Source organism: Meles meles, chromosome X (genome assembly GCF_922984935.1).
Source record: "Meles meles chromosome X, mMelMel3.1 paternal haplotype, whole genome shotgun sequence".
In the NCBI taxonomy this organism is placed as follows: domain Eukaryota; kingdom Metazoa; phylum Chordata; class Mammalia; order Carnivora; family Mustelidae; genus Meles; species Meles meles.
Genome location: NC_060087.1, coordinates 122,917,146 through 122,940,055, shown reverse-complemented (window position 1 = coordinate 122,940,055; position 22,910 = coordinate 122,917,146).

The following is a 22,910-nucleotide window of genomic DNA, read 5'->3' as shown; positions in this document are numbered from 1 at the left end:
ACCCAGTGCTCCATGCAATACGTGCCCTCCCTATTACCCACCATTTCATAATAACATCTTACACTAAGAACATGTTCTGAAGAGCAGGGTATTTTTTCTTTTAAATACATTTTAGCATCCTTTCTTGAAATTTACTGTGATTTTCGCATCCTGTCTGTTCCATTCATGCAGTCACTGATTAAAAGCCAACCAAACCCTCAGAATTAATCTAGGGAATTCTTGGTGCAGGTGGTAGGTAGGGGCACTAGTGAGAGTTTGAATGGTTTGTAAGGAAATCAGGAGAAAAAAACTAACTCTCGGTCTTAGGTGATGAATTTAAAAGTGCCTGAGCCCTGTCAGTGACCATAAATCAAAAGGACAGTGGTTGACTTGGGCTACTTAGGAAGTATATATAAATTCATTATGTGGTTAGGAGTATAATCATAACTTACAGAGAATTTGTTTGGAAATTCACCTACCATTCAATTTCTAGTACTATTGACTAATTCTAAGTTTAGCTGCTCAAAATGTTTCTTCATAGGAGAGTCTTTTATCTTTTTATCATGTTCCTCAATGTAACTTTACAAGCCTAAACTTGAATCCATGAAGTTGTGTTCATTCCTCTGCTTATGACATTCTGTGACATTCTCATCTCTTATGCATGAAGCAGGTACCTTTGCCGACAACTTAAATTCAACCTGTTGCCTCTGTTCAACAGTGGACAGTAAACATTTGTTGTATCTGCAGTTTATTTTCTTTTCCTATATGTTACCAATTCTTAGTATGATTAACCTCCTTACAGGCCTAGAGATTAAACTAAATGAAAACAGGAAATGGGAAATATAAATAGAAAAAAATGATTAAAATACCAAAAAAAGGAATTCTTTTTTTAAATTAATATATAATGTATTATTTGCCCCAGGGGTACAGGTCTGTGAATCATCAGGGTTACACATTTCATACCACTCACCATAGCACATACCTTCCCCAATGTCCATAACCCAGTCACCTTATTCATACCCCCCTCACCCCCCAGCAACCCTCAGTTTGTTTCATGAGATTAAGAGTCTCTTATGGTTTGTCTCCCTCTCGATCCCACCTTGTTTCATTTTTTTCCCTCCCTACACTCCACAACCCCAGCCCTGCCTCAAAAATTCCTCATATCAGAGAGATCATATGATACCTGTCTTTCTCTGACTGACTTACTTTGCTTAGCATGATACCCTATAGTTCCATCCATGTCATTGAAAATGGCAAGATTTTGTTTCTTTTGATGGCTGTATAGGATTCCATTGTGTGTATATGTGTGTCCGTGAGTGTATATACATGGGTAAAGAAGATGTGAGATAGATAGATAGATAGATCACTTTAATTTTAGCCATTCTGACTGGTGTGAGGTGGTACTGGTGTGAGGTGGTATCTCACTGTAGCATGGATTTGTATTTCCCTGATGCCAAGTAATGTGGAGCACTTTTTCATGTGTCTGTTGGCCATCCGGATGTCTTCTTTTTTTTTTTTTTTAAAGATTTTATTTATTTATTTGACAGACAGAGATCACAAGTAGGCAGAGAGAGAGGAGAAAGCAGGCTCCCTGCTGAGCAGAGAGCCCGACGTGGGGCTCGATCCCAGGACCCTGGGATCGTGACCTGAGCCAAAGGCAGAGGCTTAACCCACTGAGCCACCCAGGCGCCCCAACCATCCGGATGTCTTCTTTGCAGAAATGTCTTTTCATGTCTTCTGCCCATTTTGTGATTGAATTATTTGTTCTTTGGGTGTTGAGTTTGATAGTTCTTTAAAGATTTTGGATACTAGCCCTTTATGTCATTTGCCCTATATGTCATTTTCTAATATCTTCTCCCATTCTGTCAGTTGTCTTTTGATTTTGTTGCCTGTTCCCTCTGCTGTGCAAAAGCTTTTGATCTTGACGAAGTCCCAATAGTTCATTTTTGCCCTTGCTTCCCTTGCCTTTGGTGATGTTTCTAGGAAGTTGCTGCGTCTCCATCTCCCAATGTCTTCCATAGTATTCCTTATGCTCCACAAGTAAGTGAAACCATATGACACTTGACTCTCTCTGCTTGACTTATTTCACTCAGCATAATCTCTTCCAGTCCTGTACATGTTGCTACAAAAGTTGGGTATTCATCCTTTCTGATGGAGGCATAAACTCCATTGTATATATGGACCATATCTTTATCCATTCGTCCGTTGAAGGGCATCTTGGTTCTTTCCACAGTTTGGCAACTGTGGCCATTGCTGCTATGAACATTGGGGTACAGATGGCCCTTCTTTTCACTATATCAGTATCTTTGGAGTAAATACCAAGTAGTTCAAGTTCAGGGTCATAAGGAAGCTCTATTTTTAATTTCTTTTTTTGTTGTTGTTGTTGTTGTTGTTTTTTGTTTTTAAAAATTTTATTTATTTATTTGACAGATCACAAGTAGACAGAGAAGCAGGCAGAGAGAGAGGAGGAAGCAGGCTCCCCACTGATGCAGGGCTCGATCCCAGGACCCTGAGATCATGACCTGAGCCGAAGGCAGCGGCTTTAACCCATTGAGCCACCCAGGTGCCTCTCTACTTTTAATTTCTTAAGGAATCTCCACAGTGTTTTCCAAAGTGGCGGCACCCACTTGCATTCCAATCAACAGTGTAAGAGGATTCCCCTTTCTCCACATCCTCTCCAACATTTGTTTACTGTCTTGTTGATTTTGGCCATTCTAACTGGTGTTAAGGTGGTATCTCAGTGTGGTTTTGATTTGAATCTCCCTGCCGGTTAATGATGATGAACAGTTTTTCATGTGTCTGTTAGCCATTTGTATTTCTTCTTTGGAGAAGTGTCTGTTCAGGTCTTCTGCTCATTTTCTGACGTGATTATCTGTTTTGTGTGTGTTGAATTTGAGGAGTTCTTTATAGATCTTGGATACCAGCCCTTTGTGGGCAGTGCCATTTGCAAATATCTTCTCCCATTCTGTGGGTTGCCTCTTTGTTTTGTTGACTGTTGACTGTTTCCTTTGTTGTGCAGAAGCTTTTGATTTTGATGAAGTCCCAAAAGTTCATTTTCACTTTTGTTTCCTTTGCCTTTCAAGATATATCTTGAAAGAAGTTCCTGTGGCCAATATTGAAGAGATTACTGTCTATGTTCTCCTCTAGGATTTTGATAGATTCCTGCCACATGTTGAGATCTTTCATCCACTTCAAGTTTATCTTTGTGTATGGTATAAGAGAATGGTTGAGTTTCATTCTTCTACACATAGCTGTCCCATTTTCCCAGGACCATTTATTGAAGTGACTGTCTTTTTTCCACTGGATATTTTTTCCTGCTTTGTTGAAGATTATTTGACCATAGAGTTGAGGGTCCATATCTGGGCTCTCTGCTCTGTTCCACTGGTCTATGTGTCTGTTTCTGTGCCAGTACTATGCTGTCTTGGTGATCACAGCTTTGTAGTAAAGCTTGGAATCAGGCAACATGATGCCCCCAGTTTCGTTTTTCTTCTTCAACACTTTCTTACCAATTTGGAGTCTCTTCTGGTTCCATACAAATTTTAGGATTGTTTGTTCCAGCTGTTTGAAAAATGCTGGTGGAATTTTGATTGGGATGGCACTGAAAATATAGATGCCTCTAAGCAGTATAGACATTTTAACAATGCTTATTCTTCTGATCCATGAGCATGGAATGCCCTTCCATCTTTTTGTGTCTTCTTCAATTTCTTTCATGAGTGTTCTGTAGTTCTTTGAGTACAGATTCTTTACCTCTTTGGTTAGGTTTATTCCCAGGTATCTGATGGTTCTCGGTGCTATAGTAAATGGAATCAATTCTCTAATTTCCCTTTCTATATTTGCATTGTTAGTGTATAAGAAAGCAACTGATTTTTGCACATTGATTTTGTATCCTGCCACATTACTGAATTGCTGTATGAGTTCTAGTAATTAAATTTTTAATGTCTTGGTGAGTTTTTGTTTTGCCTTAGGGCAGCATACCCCACTCTAGCTTCATACACATATTATTCCAAATTTCCCTAATACTTTCTCTACTTGGATCCTTAATACATATGGAATTTGTGTTTTACGTGGTCAAAAATAAGAGTCAACATTAGTTTTCTACCTCATTAGATCATTTCCATACAGTTAATTAACAAATCATCTTTTCCTCACTGATGTAAAATCTTGTTCCTATGTATTCCTGAACGTTTTGTGGTTTTTTTGTTGTATGAGTTATAGTAGTTTGGAGATGGAGTCTTTTGGGTTTTCCATATAAAGTATCATGTCATCTGTGAAGAGAGAGAGTTTGACTTCTTCTTTGCCAGTTTGAATACCTTTTATTTCTTTTTGTTGACTGATTGCTGTTGCTAGGACTTCTAGTACTATGTTGAATAACAGTGGTGAGAGTGGACATCCTTGTCGTGTTCCTGATCTCAAAGGGAAGGCTGTCAGCTTTTCCCCATTGAGGATGATATCTACTGTGGGTTTTTCATAGATACATTTTATGAAGTTGAGGAATGTTCCCTCTAATCCCTATACTTTGAATCATTTTAATCAGGAATGGATGCAGTATCTTGTCAAATGCTTTTTCTGCATCAATTGAGAGGACCATGTGGTTCTTCTCTCTTTTATTGATTTGTTCTATCACACTGACTGATTTGCAAATGTTGAACCACCCTTGCGTCTCGTGGATAAATCCCACCCTGGGGACTCTGAGAAACAAACTGAGGGTTTTGCAGGGGTGGGGGTGGGAGGTTGGGTGAGCCTGGTGGTGGGTATTATGGAGGGCACATATTGCATGGAGCATTGAATATGGTGCATAAACAATGAATTTTGGAACACTGAAAAAAAATAGAATTAAATAAAATTTAAAAATTAATAAAAATTCTAAAAAAAAAAAAAAAAGAAAAAGAAAAAAAAGTTGCTCTGGCTGAGACCAAAGAGGTTTCTGCCTGTGTTCTCCTCAAGGATTTTGATGGATTCCTGTCTCACATTGAGGTCTTTCACCCATTTTGAGTCTATTTTTGTGTGTGGTGTAAAGAAATGGTCCAGTTTCATTCTTCTGCATGTGGCTGTCCAATTTTCCCAACACCATTTTTTGAAGAGACTGTCTTTTTTCCATTGAACATTCTTTCCTGCTTTGTCAAAGATTAGTTGACCAGAGAGTTGAGGGCCCATTTTTGAGCTCTCTGTTCTGTTCCATTGATCTATGTGTCTGTTTTTGTGTCAGTACCATGCTGTCTTGATGATGACAGCTTTGTAATAGAACTTGAAATCTGGAATTGTGATGCCACCAACTTTGGCTTTCTTTTTCAATATTCCTTTGGCTATTCGAGGTCTTTTCTGGTTCTACATAAATTTTAGGGTTATTTGTTCCATTTCTTTGAAGAAAATGGATGGTATTTTGATAGGGATTGCATTAAATGTGTAGATTGCTTTAGGCAGCATAGACATTTTCACAATATTTATTCTTCCAATCCATGAGCATGGAACATTTCTCCATTTCTTTGTGTCTTCCTCAATTTCTTTCATGAATACTTTAGAGTTTTCTGAGTACAGATTCTTTGCCACTTTGGTTACATTTATTCCTAGGTATCTTATGGTTTTGGGTGCAGTTTTTTTTTTTTAATTAATTTATTTATTTTTATTTGCTTATTTACAGCATAACAGTGTTCATTGTTTTGGCATCACACCCAGTGCTCCATGCAGTACGTGCCCTCCCTATTACCCACCACCTGGTTCCTCAACCTCCCACCCCACCCCACCCCCTCCCGCCGCCCCTTCATAACCCTCTGGTTGTTTTTCAGAGTCCATAGTCTCTCATGGTTCATCTCCCCTTGGGTGCAGTTTTAAGTAGGATCAACTCCTTAATTTCTCTTTCTTCTGTATTGTGGTTGGTGTATAGAAATGCAACTGATTTCCACGCATTGATTTTATATCCTGACACTTTACTGACATCCCTGCCGTGTTCCTGACCTTAACAGAAAAGCTCTCAGTTTTTCTCCATTGAGAATGATATTTCCTGTGGGTTTTTCATAGATAGCTTTGACGAGATTGAGGTATGAACCCTCTATCCCTACACTTTGAAGAGTTTTGATCAAGAAAGGATGCTGTACTTTGTCAAATGCTTTTTCAGCATCTATTGAGAGTATCATATGGTGCTTGTCTTTCTTTAATTAATGTATCACATTGATTTGTGGATGTTGAACCAACCTTGCAGCCCAGGAATAAATTCCACTTGGTCATAGTAAATAATCCTTTTAATGTACTGTTGGAGCCTATTGGCTAGTATTTTGGTGAGAATTTTTGCATCTGTGTTCATCAAGGATATTGGTCTGTAATTCTCCTTTTTGATGGGGTCTTTGTCTGGTTTTGGGATCAAGGTAATGCTGGCCTCATAAAATGAGTTTGGAAGTTTTCCTTCCATTTCTATTAAAAGAAAAAAAGAATTCTTAAAACCAAGTGAGAAACTTTTCTCATTAGAAGCTGAGAGAAAACATAATAAAATGATGACTAGAACATTTTCTATGAAACATAGGATTTATTCACATCAAAAGAAAGATCATGAACTTTAAGGAGAGCGATGTTATATGGAGAACAGTGCCAATCTTACTCAGTGCTGGAACTTTCCCTAATCCCTTGGACAGATTTAATTGTTCCTTCTTCTGTGATACTGTAGCATTGCTTTCATTCCATCCTCATGCTGGGGGAACCTAAAATTTTCACTTTATTTTTTGCCTTTCCTACTAAATATTGGATCCCTGATACTCTTCTGTAGCCCCAGTCGTGGGCACAGAACCTGATATATATTAGGTACACCATAAATATCTGTGAAGTAATGAATGAGTGGCAGGAAAAATTCAATATGAAAGCTTTTTGAACTATGAAGTCATAATCCACTAAGATCTTCAGAGATAGTTCATGGCACAAGGAGATAAATCAGCAATGCCTTACTACTGATTCATCCTGCTTCATTTCCTCACATTTCTGAGCACCAATGCAGATACTGTCACTGTCTTCTTAAAGCTAACGTAATAATAACAGTAATTGAATATTATTAAATAATAATAACGATAATGATGATAAACACTAAATGTTTTTTTAAAGATTTTATTTATTTATTGGAGAGAGACAGAGCGTGAGCATGAGAAGGGGGGAAAGGTAAAGGGAGAGGCAGGCTCCCCACTGAGCAAGGACTGCCCCCCAGAAGTAGGGCTCAATCCCAGGACCCTGAGATCATGACCTGAGCTGAAGGCAGACCCTTAACCGACTGAATCACCCAGGTGCCCCAATAAATGCTAATTGTTGAGTGCCTACTATATGCTGAGTATTGTGCTAGAAACTGCAAATACAAAAAGTGGTAACTCAGATACAGCATCAATCCTCACAAAGTTTATATCATAGTTTGGAAGTCAAGCACACTACAGATGTCCAAAACAGAACTCATATTCTCCACCCTTACTCCAAGCCTATTTCATCTATGTGTTACATGATTGTATGAGGTCTATAAGGTAAAATAAACCATTTACTCAGAAGTCCTGATACTCAGAACAAAAATGAAAAGGAAACCCCCATTATTTTATAGTCTCATGGATCAATTTCTTTAGTCAGGGAACACTGAGATAGAAGACTATTGAGTTGACATTTAGTCCAGCTTCTACTTCTGGTTAGCTGTGTAATGTTAAATAAATTGACCTACTGTCTTTGTAGTTTCCTCAACTGAATAATGTGGGAATTAACCTAGACAATATCTGTAAGGGCTCAGACAGTTTAAGCAGCCTATGGTTCTATGAATTGGCAGTTGATAATGACCTCTAAAAGTGAAAATACACAGTGACTCTACTCTCATTTTTTTTATGGATACAAAATTGTTTTGACATGGCAGAAAATAGGCTGAAATTAGTATATATGGTTAGATCATAATAATATAAATATGTTCCATGAGATATATACAATTACTAACACTACAGCAGAACCCCATCTAGATTTCAGATTAAAAAAAAAAAAAGAGGGCCTTGTGAATGTGTATGCCTTTCTTGATGTACAACTTCACCTACAGGGTAAAATACATGTACTAGGTTTTTGTATTTTTATTTTATTTTATGTTTTCAGTGTTCCAAGATCCATTGTTTATGTACCACACCCAGTGTTCTATGCAATACGTGCCCTCCTTAATACCTACCACCAGGCTCACCCATACCCCCACCCACCTTCCTTCCAAAACCTTCAGTTTGTTTCTCAGAGTCCAGAGTCTCTCATGGTTCATCTCCCCCTCCAATTTCCCCTGATTCACTTTTCCTTTCCTTCTCCTAATGTCCTCTGTGTTACTCCTTATGCACACAAGTAAGTGAAACCATATGATAATTGACTTTCTCTGCTTGACTTAATTAATAAGACAGGAAACAACAAGTGTTGGAGAGGATGTGGAGAAAGGGGAACCCTCTTACACTGTTGGTAGGAATGCAAGTTGGTGCAGCCACTTTGGAAAGCAGTATGGAGATTCCTTTAGAAATTAAAAATAGAGCTACCCTATAACCCTACAATTGAACCACTGGGTATTTACACCAAAGATACAAATGTAGTGTAAAGAAGGGCCATATGTACCCCAATGTTCATTGCAACAATGGCCTCAGTTGCCAAACTGTGGAAAGATCCAAGATGCCCTTCAACAGACAAATGAATAAAGAAGATATCGTCCATATATACAATGGAATTTTATGCCTCTATCAGAAAGAATGAATGCCCAACTTTTGTATGAACATGGATGGGACTGGAGGAGATTGTGCTGAATGTACTAGGTTTCTTTAAAAGTCATCTGTGGTCTTGTTTTAAGTACCCTCAACATTTTTACTCTATCACATTGCTAATATCCTTTGCTTCCACCAAATTAATCTAGTCATTGTTCTTGGAAGAAATCAGTGTAACATTTCTAAGCTGCTATTTATGCTATTCCCCATGCTTATTTAATGGGATGTTAAATGGGACTTTACATATAATCTTATAATTTCCCAAACTGAAGATAGTGGATATCAAGTACCCATATATTGCAAAAAGAGTTGATGGGCATGCCCTTACAGAACATTTGAAAGCTGGATAAAACTACTCCTGAATTTTTATACCATCACCCACCTCCATAGTGTATAACAAAAGTCAAGACATTCAAAATAGGGGCGACTGGGTGCCTCAGTGGGTTAAGCCTCTGCCTTTGGCTCAGGTCATGATCTTGTGGTCCTGGGATCGGGCCCCACATCAGGCTTTCTGCTGAGTGGGGAGGCTGCTTCCCTTTGTCCCTCTGCCTGACTCTCTGCCCACTTGAGATCTCTCTCTCTCTCTCTGTCAAATAAATAAATAAAATCTTTTTTTAAAAAAGAATTTTTAAAAGACATTCAAAATAAATTATTCATATAATGAAATAATGATTTCTTTGAAGATAGTTGTATGTGTAGCAGTAAGGAGTACCATAACATTTCAGTACTCTTTGCCATAACCCATCTCTAGCCAAATGAAAAGACCCAGCAAGGCGTGAATGATGTCATATGGCTAAAGTGATATTAAAATTTTTGTTGTAACTTAACTCATGTTCCTTGGAATTTGAGAAAACACAGAGACTTGTGTCTGATTCTTACCTGACAAAGTTTAAAAGCCTGCTCCTGGGAGCTTCCCTGAAAGCCAGTTGCACTGTCACCAAATTAAAGTGTTTCTGTGTCCAATGGGCCAAGTAGACACTGTGAGTAGTCAAGCGGCTAAAATAATCTTGGCGGGAAAGGCTAGAATAATCTTGATCAGAGGGCTATTTTCATCAGCACAAACTGGGGCTGGGGAGTAGGAAGTAACAATTGCAATGAAATGAGTGATGATAGAGTTTTTATTTTGATTGTACTGGATATTTAAATACCATCAAATGACACTATTCTACATAAATCAACATGGCCAGGAAAGTTACGGAATCCTCCATGATATTAAGAAGGAGGTGAAAGAAGATCCTACAGAGTTTATTTGAAAAACAAATGCAGTAACAAACTTTGTTGTTTGTGTCCCCACCACGTTCAGCCCATAACATAAATGGGTTCCATTTGGAAGTTCTTCCTGACTCCTTTTGTGTTCTAAGCTTTTCTTTCTTTTGAGGAGTTTCTCCCAACCCCAGTCCTTGAAAATTTCTTCTGAATTCTTACTGTGTCAGTTACGTATACCGTTCACGTGACTCTATGTCTATGCTACCTGCTATGTTTTATTGTTTACACACTAGCATCCATACTCTGTTTCCTCAACTGAGTGATAAGGCCAAATGAAGGGAAAGGGAACTATGGATTTCTTAAGCCTAGTCTGTGCCAGGAACTCCCATCTACTTTACTTTATCTAATTTTCACAGTAACCCTTAGCAGTGAGCATTATTTCCACTTGTTATGGATAAAAACGTAGAAGTTCAGTGAATTCATATAATTTGGTTATTGACCATCTGTATGTTCAAACCTCAAGTCATTTTTCCTGAATTTTTCAGGTTGAACAATCTATTACCTGGATAGATTATTTTTATCCTTTTCAAGAAATACACTTTTTTTTCTTGTAATGGGTTTAACTTCCAAAACAGTTAAGTACTAGAGATGATGGAAATCATTCTTGCGTTGCTCCAGTTTTTTTTTTAATGGAAGCATAGTTGGCACAGCATTACGTTAGTTGCAGGTGTAGAGTGCAGTGATTCAACAAGTCTGTATATTATGCCATGCTCTCCACAAGTGTAACGACCATCTGTCACCATACAACACTACTATATACCATTGTGTATTGCTCCACTTTTTAATGTTTTTATATTACAGCATTTAAGATACAACATTTGCTCCATATGTAAGTTTTAGGTATATGTATTTTATCTTTTTAATCTAAGAATTCTTGTTTTTTAACTATTTTTATTAACATATAATGTATTATTTGGCCCAGGGGTACAGGTCTGTGAATCATCAGGCTTACACACTTCATAACACTCACCATAGCACATACCCTCCCCAATGTCCATCCCCCAGCCACCCTCTCCCTACCCTCCCACCCCCCCGCCCCAGCAACCCTCAGTTTGTTTCCTGAGATTAAGAATCTCTTACGGTTTGTCTCCATCCCAATTCTTTCTTGTTTCATTTTTTCCTTCCCTATCCCCCCAAAAGCCTTCCCTGCCTCTCAAATTCCTCATATCAGAGAGATCATATGATAACTGTCTTTCTCTGATTGACTTATTTCGCTCAGCATAATACCCTCTAGTTCCATCCACGTTGTTGCAAATGGCAAGATTTCATTTCTTTGGATGGCTGCATAGTATCCAATTGTATGTATATACCACCTCTTCTTTATCCATTCATCTGTTGATGGACATCTAGGTTCTTTCCGTAGTCTGGCTATTGTGGACATTGCTGCTATAATCATTTGGGTGCATGAACCCCTTTGGATCACTACGTTTGTATCTAAGAATACTTATTTTCAGTTAACTGTGATATTATATGGGGGATAGACACCAAATTCCTTTTACATGTGCCTTATTGGGATCATATGGGTTTTTTTTTTTTAAAGATTTTATTTATTTATTTGACAGACAGAGATCACAAGCAGGCAGAGAGAGAGAGAGGAGAAAGCAGGCTCCCTGCCAAGCAGAGAGCCCGATGCGGGGCTCGATCCCAGGATCCTGGGATCATGACCTCAGCTGAAGGCAGAGGCTTTAACCCACTGAGCCACCCAGGCGCCCCGGGATCATATGGTTTTGATCCTTGTCCACTTGATATGACAAGCAGAAGTTTCATGAATAAAAAATATATACCTCTCTGAAGTAAATCCTTCTGGCCCTTTGTCTATAGCTCTGTGTTTGAATTGGTAGTTTTTTATTCAGTACATGTATTTTGGGGTGCATAGAAAAGACTAAAGCCAAAAATATAATTTTGTATTTTGTTTCAAGAACATATTATTTTTTCTAAGATGAACTGAAAAATAACATATTCTTTTGTGTTCTATAATAGCATAAATTGATGATAATTAACTATTCCATAATAACTTAGAAGAAATCACCTCCTATAAAATCTCTAGAGTGGGTACTCTTTTTTAATACAGCCCTTTTCCTCTTAATTCAGTTGATACACAAGTTTTCTATTTCTGAATACATTTGTATAACTGACTTTTTTCTAAAATCATCCATTTCATCAAGACTCTCAACTTTATTAGTATAAAGTTGTACATAGCTACTTGTATAATCTCTATTATTTGTGGTTACATTTTTTTGACACATACAAATATTTTATATATGCATTTTCTCTCCTTTTTCCCTTGGTCAGGCTTGCCAAAAGTTACTCTTTTTATTAATATTTTCACCTATTCGGGGCGCATGGGTGGCTCAGTATGTTAAAGCCTCTGCCTTCGACTCAGGTCATGATCCCAGCATCCTGGGATCGAGCCACACATCAGGCTATCTGCCTGTCAGGGAGCCTGCTTCCTCCTGTCCCTCTGCCTGCCTCTCTGCCTACTTGTGATCTCTGTCTGTCAAATAAATAAATAAAATCTTTAAAACATATATTTTACCTATTCTATGCCTTTATGTTTTCAAATTCATTAATTTTCTATTTTATCTTTATTAATTCATTCTTCCTGCAACATATGGTACTTGTTCTTTACTGTTGCTTTTAATGCTTAGACCATGTAGTTCATTTTAAAAGTTTTCTGTAATAATGAAATCAATTGACACTAATTATGTTTTACTGAACACTGTGAGTATTTATGGTTCGGCCAGTCATGTTTCAGTGAATACCACTTAGGCACTTCTTAAAGATTTGATGTGTAGTTTTCTCCTTGGATTTACATTCAGAATCCTCTGTAATTGAAGTTATGATTTCCTCTTTTTTTTTTTAGATTTTATTTATTTACTTGACAGAGAGAGATCACAAGTAGGCAGAGAGGCAGGCAGAGAGAGAGGAGAAAGCAGGCTCCCCGCTTGAGCAGAGAGCCTGACATGGGGCTAGATCCCAGGACTCTGGGATCATGACCTGAGCCGAAGGCAGCAGCTTAACCCACTGAGCCACCCAGGTGCCCCATGATTTCCTCTTTGACCTCTGAAATGGTTTTGTAAAATTTTTAAGTCTAAATGCTTAAGGTCCAAAATTTTGGCCTTTCCTATTTCCGAATTTTAGAATTTATGAAGTTTCTGTATAGCATAATACATAACAGTTCACCAAACCAATATTTGTATACCAGAAAAGAATTTTACAATTAGATGGATAAATTGATAGACATATACATAAAACTTCCCATTAGCTGAATTATTTACATTCAATTCATCCATATCATTTGTATTTATCAATTTGACTTATCAAAGAGAAAGCAAGTTGTATAACACAGTCCAAGCATGATGGTATTTTATCAGTTTTTACTATCCATAAAAAGTATTGTTTTATATTTTGGTGTAATATTATTCACTACATAAATTATCAGTATTGGTATGCCTTCATTGTTCTGTGTGACTTTTAAATATAAAATATAATCTTATACCCATTGAATGCTTTTAGGCTTGCATTCACCTTTATCTCTCAGTAATATTAAAATACGTGCTTTCATTTTGTTGGGATTTCCATATATCTTTGCCTAGATATTTGTTTTTATACTTTCTATGAAATCTGTGTTTTATGTGCTTCTCCTTGTATTAGACTATATGGACTATTTTTTTTTACAAACTCAAAAATCTTTCTGTTAACAATAATACCTCATTTCTAACACATTCCATTGACCAGAGCTACTATTTGCAAGGTCTCATTTAGATGCTACAGAAGCTGAGAAATGTAGTTTTCATGTGTTGCCAGGCAAATAGCATTGTTTTTGCCATAGTCTGCCCTTCTGGTTGCCAAATATCCATTTCCCTCTCCTTCCCATAAAATTTAAAATGTTCATCTACTCCCTAATGAAGACAAACCAAAGGCCCATCTGTGTAATGAATCCAGCTTAAATTTCAGTATCTCCAAGCTATGCCCAGTATTCTCCCTTAGGACTAGATGTCATTGATTTCAGATTGGTGACCTATGAACTAAAGAAAACAAATTATCTGGCCACCACCACACATATCAAAAATATAATAGTGGAGCAAGTAAAAGGATATTAGGGGGAAAACGGAAAGAAGGAAGGAAGCAAGCAAACAAAGGAAGGAAGCACTTTCCATCCACAAAAAGGAATAAAGGAATACATACCCATTAGTCCCTAGCACATTGTAAGGTTGAAATCCTGAAAATCAGGCATTATGAAGGCCCCCTACCCTGTGGAGGTAAGAAGTCTCTTGATTAAGGCCCCATTCTACTCCTGAAAGGGAATCCTTGTTGATTATTGCTGAGGCTGCGCTCTACCTTCTAGGAAGTTCTTCTTTTATATTATCTTCCTTGGTCACATCTGAAATACATGGGAATGTGTCCTGGGGCCCCACAGCTGTCTTAACTTACTACAGAAAGTGAAAGAGGAGACTGGAAGTTCTTCTAACTTTCCAATTATCAAAAACTTTGAAGGATTTTGATCTACTGGCTTCAAGTCAGGTTCATACGAACAAGCATTTCCTACATATAATTTTCAAATCTGATTTATTTTGCATCCTTACACAAAAACACACACGCACACTTTCTCATTAATAGTAGCTATCTTAAGGCTATCCGTAAAAATGGGTGGAGAACCATACTTTAATTTCATCATTGTCCTGAACCACTTTATTCAGCTGAGAAATATTACTGAAATCTTATCCCCTCATTTTTTTCATTACCAAGTCTCTTCCTAGTCAGCTTGCAAACTGTATTCTGAGTTCATCTCTTTGGTGTATTATCTTGCCAAATATTTGCAGGCAATCCCCAGCAGCACACACTACAAAGTTTTTCAACCTTTTTCTCTAGGATTGCTGGCTAAGTATACATCTGATTATACCTCCAAGTTACTGAAGGTAATAACTTATTAAAAGATTTACACTGCATACAATTCATTGTCATCTTTCTAGCCTCTTTCATCTGTTACCTTGCTTCCTGGCACCCAAGACGTATTTTAGGTTTTTGTTACGGGGCACTCCAGGACATTAATTTATGCATTAGTACGTCAGGTTCCTACAGTGGTAACAAGTGTCACATTCTTCTTGCTCCTGCAAAATCCAGTGCAAATGATCCTGACTGAGTAGTTGTCCTCTGGGTACTGATTCAGGGATATAGGCTCCTTGAATTGTTTTGCACTCTAAAATGAAACTGTTTATATTTTTTTCCTTAGAATAAATCCATTTTGATGCTTCTTCTGTCATCCTGTGTGATGCTTTATGTTTTTAAAAGGTGTATGTATGTAGGTATGTATGTATGTATGTATTTGAGAGAGATTGAGGAGATAGAGGGAAAGAAAGAGAGAGCACAAGTGCAAGCGGCAGAGGCAGAGAGAATCGGAACGTGGAATGGGAAGCCCATCGCCAGGATGTATCTCATGACCCTGAGATCAGGACCTGAGCCCAAACCAAGAGTCACATGGTTAGCTGACTGTGCCATCCAGACACCACTTGATGCTTTATATATTTTTATAGCCTGTTTGTCATTGACATGTTTTCCTGTTTTATTAAATAAAATACCTTTCTCAGTTTATTTGGAAGGTATACACACACCTTTTTTTCAAGAAGTTACATTAATATTGAAATATATATTTGAACTTAATTATAATTATTCAAACAATGAAACCATGTGTCTCGTATCCTATCTGATGAGCGATTTTATTCCTTGGCAATTTCTATTTATTCCCTATGAAATTTAATATTCCGATTATTACTTATTGTCACAGAAGTATCTTATAAAATCTATCATCTTTTAAGAGGCATTTTTAGCATAGCTTTAGATTTTATTGTCAAAGTTAAATTATTTAGACTTAAGTCTATATTTTAACTGACCTTAGTGCTCACAGCAAGTCTTTTCCTACAAACAACTCGAGTTCTTTGCGTTGATTATTTCCTGAGGAAACTGAAGAAAATCTTCAAGTTATATCAATTTGAGAGGAGGAGTATACTTCTGGGAATTATGTAGGTGGCATTCTTTCTGTACCCTTAGATATCTGAGAAAGTGTTGTTGTTGCTAAGTTCCCTAAGTGCCACCTTGACTATGTATATAATTTCTCATTCACAAAATCATTTCTCTTGGTGTTTCTCCCAGTCACTAGTTCCTCTAGTGTTTAAAAAATGTAGAAAAGGGGTCACCTGGGTGGGTCAGTGGGTTAAAGCCTCTGCCTTTAGCTCAGATGGTCCTGGGATTGAGCCCCACGCATCAGGCTCTCTGCTCACTGGGGAACCTGCTTCCCTTCCTCTCTCTGCCTGCCTCTCTGCTTACTTCTGATCTCTCTGTCAAATAAATAAATACAATATTTTTTTAAATGCAGAAAAGAAAAGAAAAATCAGAAAAAGCAACTGAATTTGATCATTTACCATCAACTTGTTTTTTCTACTAAATTGCTTATAAAGACAAAGAAAAATTTTGAAATTTAAGAATTTTTCCAAAATGAATCAAAATCTTGGTTCTTTTTCATTATTTGACAAAATAAATCAAAATCTTGGTTCTTTTTCATTATTTGCCATTGTGTGTTACACAGATTTATTCATGATGATTGGGTCTTTTTCACCTCAAGATTTTCTTTCATACTTTTTTCATCATTCATTTCATTAATAATTTTAATATTTGTTCTTCCTTCTGGGATTCAGATTATGTATATTTTCGATTTCCACAATCTGTTCTTTGTGTCTCTTAGAGGTTATTTTATTATGTTAATGTCTTCATTCTTTTCTTCAGGGTTCTGGTAAAATATAACAAATCTGTATTCTACTTCAGTGATTTGATTATGCATCAATCTGGTTTATGCTTCCCTCGTGGTATATTTTTATTTGACAATTGTGAATTTTCATTTCTGGAAAATTGTTCCTAATTTCACATTTTCCCCTTATGGTTGGTTATTCTTAGTTCATAAATGCCATGTACTCTGAAATGTTATTAAGAACACAAAACCTATTTTTACTTTGGATCTTTATTACTTCAAATATTCTACTTACAAAAATTATAGAACGTTACAGAAAACATTCTCATACACATTCCTGTCACTACCATAAATTTAGTGTGTATCTTACCAGTCATAATTTTTACTACATATAGAACTGTATTTTATATCTTGTAAAAGTTACATGAATGCTTTAATTTTTATATTATTGTATACTTGATTTTCTTCTATAGTCTGTTTATGAAATCTATGCTGTTATATATTGTTATCCATATTTAATTCTGTAGTCTCCCGTTGTAAGAATGTACAATAATATATTTGTCCTTTTGTCTGTTGTTGGACATGTATGCCTCTTCATGCTATTATAATTATTCAGTGAGCATTCTTTTTTTTTTTTTTTTTTACTTTTTTCCCCTTTAACCAGCATCTATTAAGTGCTACTATGGACAACAGCCTCTGCTAGATACTCTATTATACAAGCATATCTCATTTTATTTAAGTTTTTAATCACCCAGTGCTCATCACGAGTGCACTCCTTAATCCCCATCACCTACTTCACCCATCACCCCACCCACCTCCTCGCTGATAACCATCAGTTTGTTCTCTAGAGTTATGAGTCTGTTTCTTGGTTCATCTCTCTTTTTCCCTTTGCTCATTTGTTTTATTTCTTAAATTCCACATATGAGTGAAATCCTATGGTATTTGTCTTTCTCTGACTGACTTGTTTCAGTATACTCTCTTTCTCCATCCATGTTGCTATAAAAGGCAAGATTTCATTATTTTTATGGCTGAATAATATTCCATGTATATAGCTATATCCATCCCACATGTTCTTTATCCATTCGTCAATCAATGGGTACTTGAGCTGCTTCCATAATTTGGCTATTGTAGATAATGCCGCTATAAATAGGAGTGCATGTAGCCCTTTGAATTCATATTTTTGTATTCTTTGGTTAAGTACCTAGAAGAGTGATTTCTGGATTGGATTGCTGGATTGAAGCAACATTAGTCCCAACCCTCAGTATTATTATATGTTGGGGAAATCAGAACAATAAATACAGTAGTTTGTTTTCTTATTTTATATACTAGAAGGATCACTTCCACTGCTCATTGCACTAATTTTTATCCAAAATCTTATAGGTTCATTACATTTTCTAATAATTCAATATTGAACTCAAAAATTTCCAATTCTTGATCTAATAGTTCCCTATGACTGGCATACATAAAAGCATTTACAGTAAAATGACTATACCTTTGATCACCAAAAACACCTGTAGAAGCCCCCCGTGTACTACTCAAACTAGGCAGCTATGTCTTATCACAAATTATGACACTAAATCCCTTGACATATTACATGGTACATCATTTGCTTATATTCTCCTTATGGGGAAGAGTCATTGCAAGCTCCATCTGTCTATACCAAACAAATTAAAAATCACTCATCACATATTCCTCCATGAGCCACATAGCACTATTCATTGTAGCCATTCTTATTATAGCACCATGAGATTATATAGAGTGGAGTTTTTTAATTACCAATTCAATTTCTTTCCTGCTAATCTGTCTATTCAAATTTTCTATTTCTTCCTGCTTCATTTTTGGTAGGTTATGTGTTTCTAAGAATTTATTCATTTGTTCTAAGTTGTCCAATTTGTTGGCATATAGTTTTTGATAATAATCTCTTATAACTGTTTATATTTCTGTTGTGTTTGTTGTTATTTCTCTTCTCCCCCTTGTGATTTTATTAATTTGGATCCTTTCTCCTTTTTTCTTGATGAATTTGGCTTGAGATTTATCAATTTAACTAATTTTTTTTCCCAAAGAAACTGCTCCTGGTTTCATTCATCTGTTCTGTTGTTTTTGTTGTTGTTTTATTCTTGCTCTAATCTTTATTATTTCCTTCCTTCTGCGCATTTTAGGTTTTGTTTTTTGTTCTTTTTCTAGCTCCTTTAGGTGTAAGGTTAAAGTGTTTTAAGATTTTTCTTACTTCCTGAGGTAAGTTCCTTCTTAGAACCATAGCATTTTATTCAGAAAGGATCCATGGCATGATCTTTTTAAATTTGTTGAGGCTTGTTTTGTGACCTAATATGTGATCTATTCTGGATAATGTTCCATGTGCACTTGAAAAGAATGTGTATTCTGTTTTAGGATAGTGTGTTTTGAATATATGTGTTAAATCCATTTGATCCATTACATCATTCAAAGCCATTTTTTCTTCCCTGATTTTCTGTTTAGATGATCTGTCCATTGATGGGAGTGCAGGGCTAAAATCCATATTATTATTGTATTATTATTGATTAGTTCCTCTATGTTTGTTATTAACTGTTTTATGTATTTGTGTGGTCCCATGTTGGGTGCATAAATATTTCTAATTGTTATATTTTCTTGTTGGATTATCCCCTTCATTATTATATAGTGTCCATCTTTGTCTCCTGTTATACTCTTTGTTTTAGTCTATTTTGTCCAATATAAGTATTCCTACTCTGGCTTTCTTTTGACATCCATTTGTAAGACAAATGTTTCCCCATCCCCTCACTTTCAATCTGCAGGTGTCTTTAAATCTAAAATGACTCTCTTGTAGGCAGCATATACATGGGTTGTTTTTTTTTTAATCCATTCTACCACCCTATATATTTTGATTGGAGTATTTAGTTCACTTACATTCAAAGTAATTATTTTTGTTAAATTCAATTAGCCAGGGGCGCCTGGGTGGCTCAGTGGGTTAAAGCCTCTGCCTTCAGCTCAGGTCATGATCCCAGGGTCCTGGGATCGGGCCCCGCATCGGGCTCTCTGCTCAGCGGGGAGCCTGCTTCCTCCTCTCTCTCCCTGCCTGCCTCTCTGACTAGTTGCAGTCTCTATCAAATAAATAAATAAAATCTTAAAAAAAAATTCACTTAGCCAACATATAGTACATCATTAGTTTCAGATGTAGTGTTTGATAATTCATCAGTAAGTAATTATTGATAAATATGTATCTACTGCCACTATTTTACTTGTTTTGTGGTTATTTCTGAAGATTTTCTCTGATCCTTTCTTGTCTGTCTTTCATGATTTGCTGGTATTCTTTAGTGATTTATTTGGATTTCTTTCTCTTTATTGTTTGCATTTTTAGTAATGGCTTTTCATTCATGGTTACCATTAGGTTTGTACATAACATCTTCTGCATAAGCAGTCTATATTAAGTTGATGGTCATTTAAGTTTGAACCTATTCTTTACTCCTCTCCTCCCCACATTTTAGGTATATCATTTTTTTGCATCCTTTTATTTTATGAGTTCCTTGACTGACTTTTTACAGAAATATTCAATTTTTAGGGCTTTTGTATTTCCTACCTTCATGCTGTCACTTTTGGTCTTTCCTTTCCACTCAAAGAGTCCCCTTTAAGATTTCTTGCAGGGCTGTTTTAGTGGTCATGAACTCCTTTAGTTTTCATTTGTCTGGGAAACTCTGTCCTTCTATCTGGAATGATAGCTTTGCTGGATAGAGTATTCTTAGGTGCACGTTTTTCCTATCCAGCATTTTGAATATATCATGGCACTTCTTTCTAGCTTGGTAAGTTTCTGCTGAAAGATTCACTGATAGCCTTATGGGGTTTCCTTTCTATGTACCTGACTTATTTTACCTTGCTGCTTTTAATATTTTTTTCTTTATCTTTCAATTTTGCCATTTTAATCACTTGGTTTGGACCTGCTTTTCTTGATTTTGTTGGGGGTTCTCTGTGCATCCTGGATCTGGATATATGTTTCCTTTTGCATATTAGGGAAGTTTTCAGCTATTATTTCTTCAAGTAAATTCTCTGCCCCCTTTTCTCTCTCTTCTTCCGGGACTCCTGTAATGCAAATGTTATTATGTTTGATGAAGTCATTGAGTTCCCTAATTCTAATCTCATTTTGCATAATTCTTTTTTTCTCTCTTTTTCTCAGCTTGATTACTTTCCATTACTCTGTCTTCTAGGTCATTAAGTCATTCCTCTGTTCATTCCATCATGTGTGTTTCTTATTTATTGCTGTTCATTCTATCATATGTGTTTCTTATTTATTGGACCATTAATCTGTGCTATGTTATTCCTTATCTCTATGTTAATGGTCTCATGATGTTCCCCACTTTTTTTTTTAACTTCATCGAGTATCTTTATGATCACTACTTTAAGTCATCTATCAAGCACATTACATATATCTGTTTTGTTAGATCTCTGGCCATGACCTTGTAATGTTCTTTCATTTGGGACAAATTCTCTGTTTTCTTCTTTTATCTAAATTTCTGTGCCTGTTTCACTGTGTTAGGAAAGACAGCTACATCTCTTATTATTGACAGTAATATCTTCATGAAGAAGATGTCCTGTGGTGCCCTGCTGTGTAGTGTTCCCTGTTCCCCAGGGCCCAGCACTCAGGGAGGGTCTCCAGTGTGTGCTGCATATGCTCTGCTGTTGTGTCCTGGCCACTTTATCCATTGGTCATCTGTAGAGTCTCTCTTTGTCTGTTTTGGGCAGTGTTTGGTTCCTGGCCTGAATGTGGCAAGTTTTATCTAGGTGTGCTCAGGTCTTTTTGTGAAATTAAACCTGTTGCCCCCACCACTGGAATCAACGCTTCACAAAACTCAAGCATTGAGAGATATGATGTTGGCAGGGGTTTGTGCCAGTCTTCTAGGGAAGCACAAATCTGGGACTGAAGTATGACTGGGAAAGACAGTTTCACAGGAGCTCGGGGAGTGGGGCTTGGCATAAACAAGTTAGGTACCAAGTGTCAGCACTGTGCTGGTTCCCACAGGTGGCTCTGTGTTTTTGTTGAGGGGTGGGAGAGGGAAATGGTTCCTGCCAGTTCCTTGGTTCCCAGAGGGGTCCCTCACAAATGCTGACTCTCTGGGGCATTCTCTGAGATGAGGAACTAACCTTCCCAGTGTTCCAAGTGCCCTTCAGATCACTTTTTCCTTGCTGTTTGTTTGTGGGCTATATGCCTGCCTTCTCTCCAAGAGCAGTGCAGTGCCCTCCCAGGCTCTGTCTCCGTCAAACCCATTGACCTTTAAAACTCCATGCTTTAAGCCCTACTGGTTGCCAGAACTCATGAAATTTGACCTCTCGCTGTCCAAGCCAGTTGCTAGGAGGATTCATTTTCCCTGTACCTTCCGCTGTGTGGTCGTCTTTCTCTGGCTCTTCTCTGAAACTGTGGCTCCCTCCTAAATGTGCAGGAACCACAATTTGTCTCTTTCCCAAACCCCTTTCCACACTTCCAACCTTTAGTGCAGCCTCTTCTCTACCTTAAGTTGTTGAGTTCTGCCAGTCTTCAGATTGATTTCTGGGGTATTTAGGATAATTTAATAGTTATCTGGTAGTATTCATGAGATGAGGCACACCTAGGGTCTGCCTGTGGTGCCACTATCTTCCTCTCTGACCTCTTTTGTGTGTGTGTGTGTGTGTGTGTGTGTGTGTGTGTATTTAAATCCAATTAGCCAACATATACTATATCTCCAGTTTTAGATGTAGCGCTCAATGATTCATCAGCTGCCTATAACACCCAATACTCATCACATCAGGTGCCCTCCTAAGCCCATCACCCAGTTACCCCACCCCCCCACCCACCTCCCCTCGAGCAACCCTCAGTTTGTTTCCCAGAGTTAAGAGTCTCTCATGGTTTTTCTCCCCCACTGACTTCTTCCCATTTAGTTTTACCTCCTTTCCCTATATCCTCTGTGCTATTCCTCTCTAACCTCTTTATACCTGCTTTTAAATTTCACTAATTTCTGTCCTAATTTTTATCATCTATTTTATCATCTGCCTGCTTTAGGTTTCAGTTACTTTTTTTTCTTCAGTTTCCTAAGGTAGAAATTTAGATTATTGATATTAGATCTTTTGTCTTTAATACATTTGTTTAATGCTGTAAATTTCCCTCCATTCATACATCCTATAAATTTTGATAAGATGCCCTTTACTTGGCTTAAAATATTCTTAAATTTCGGGACGCTTGG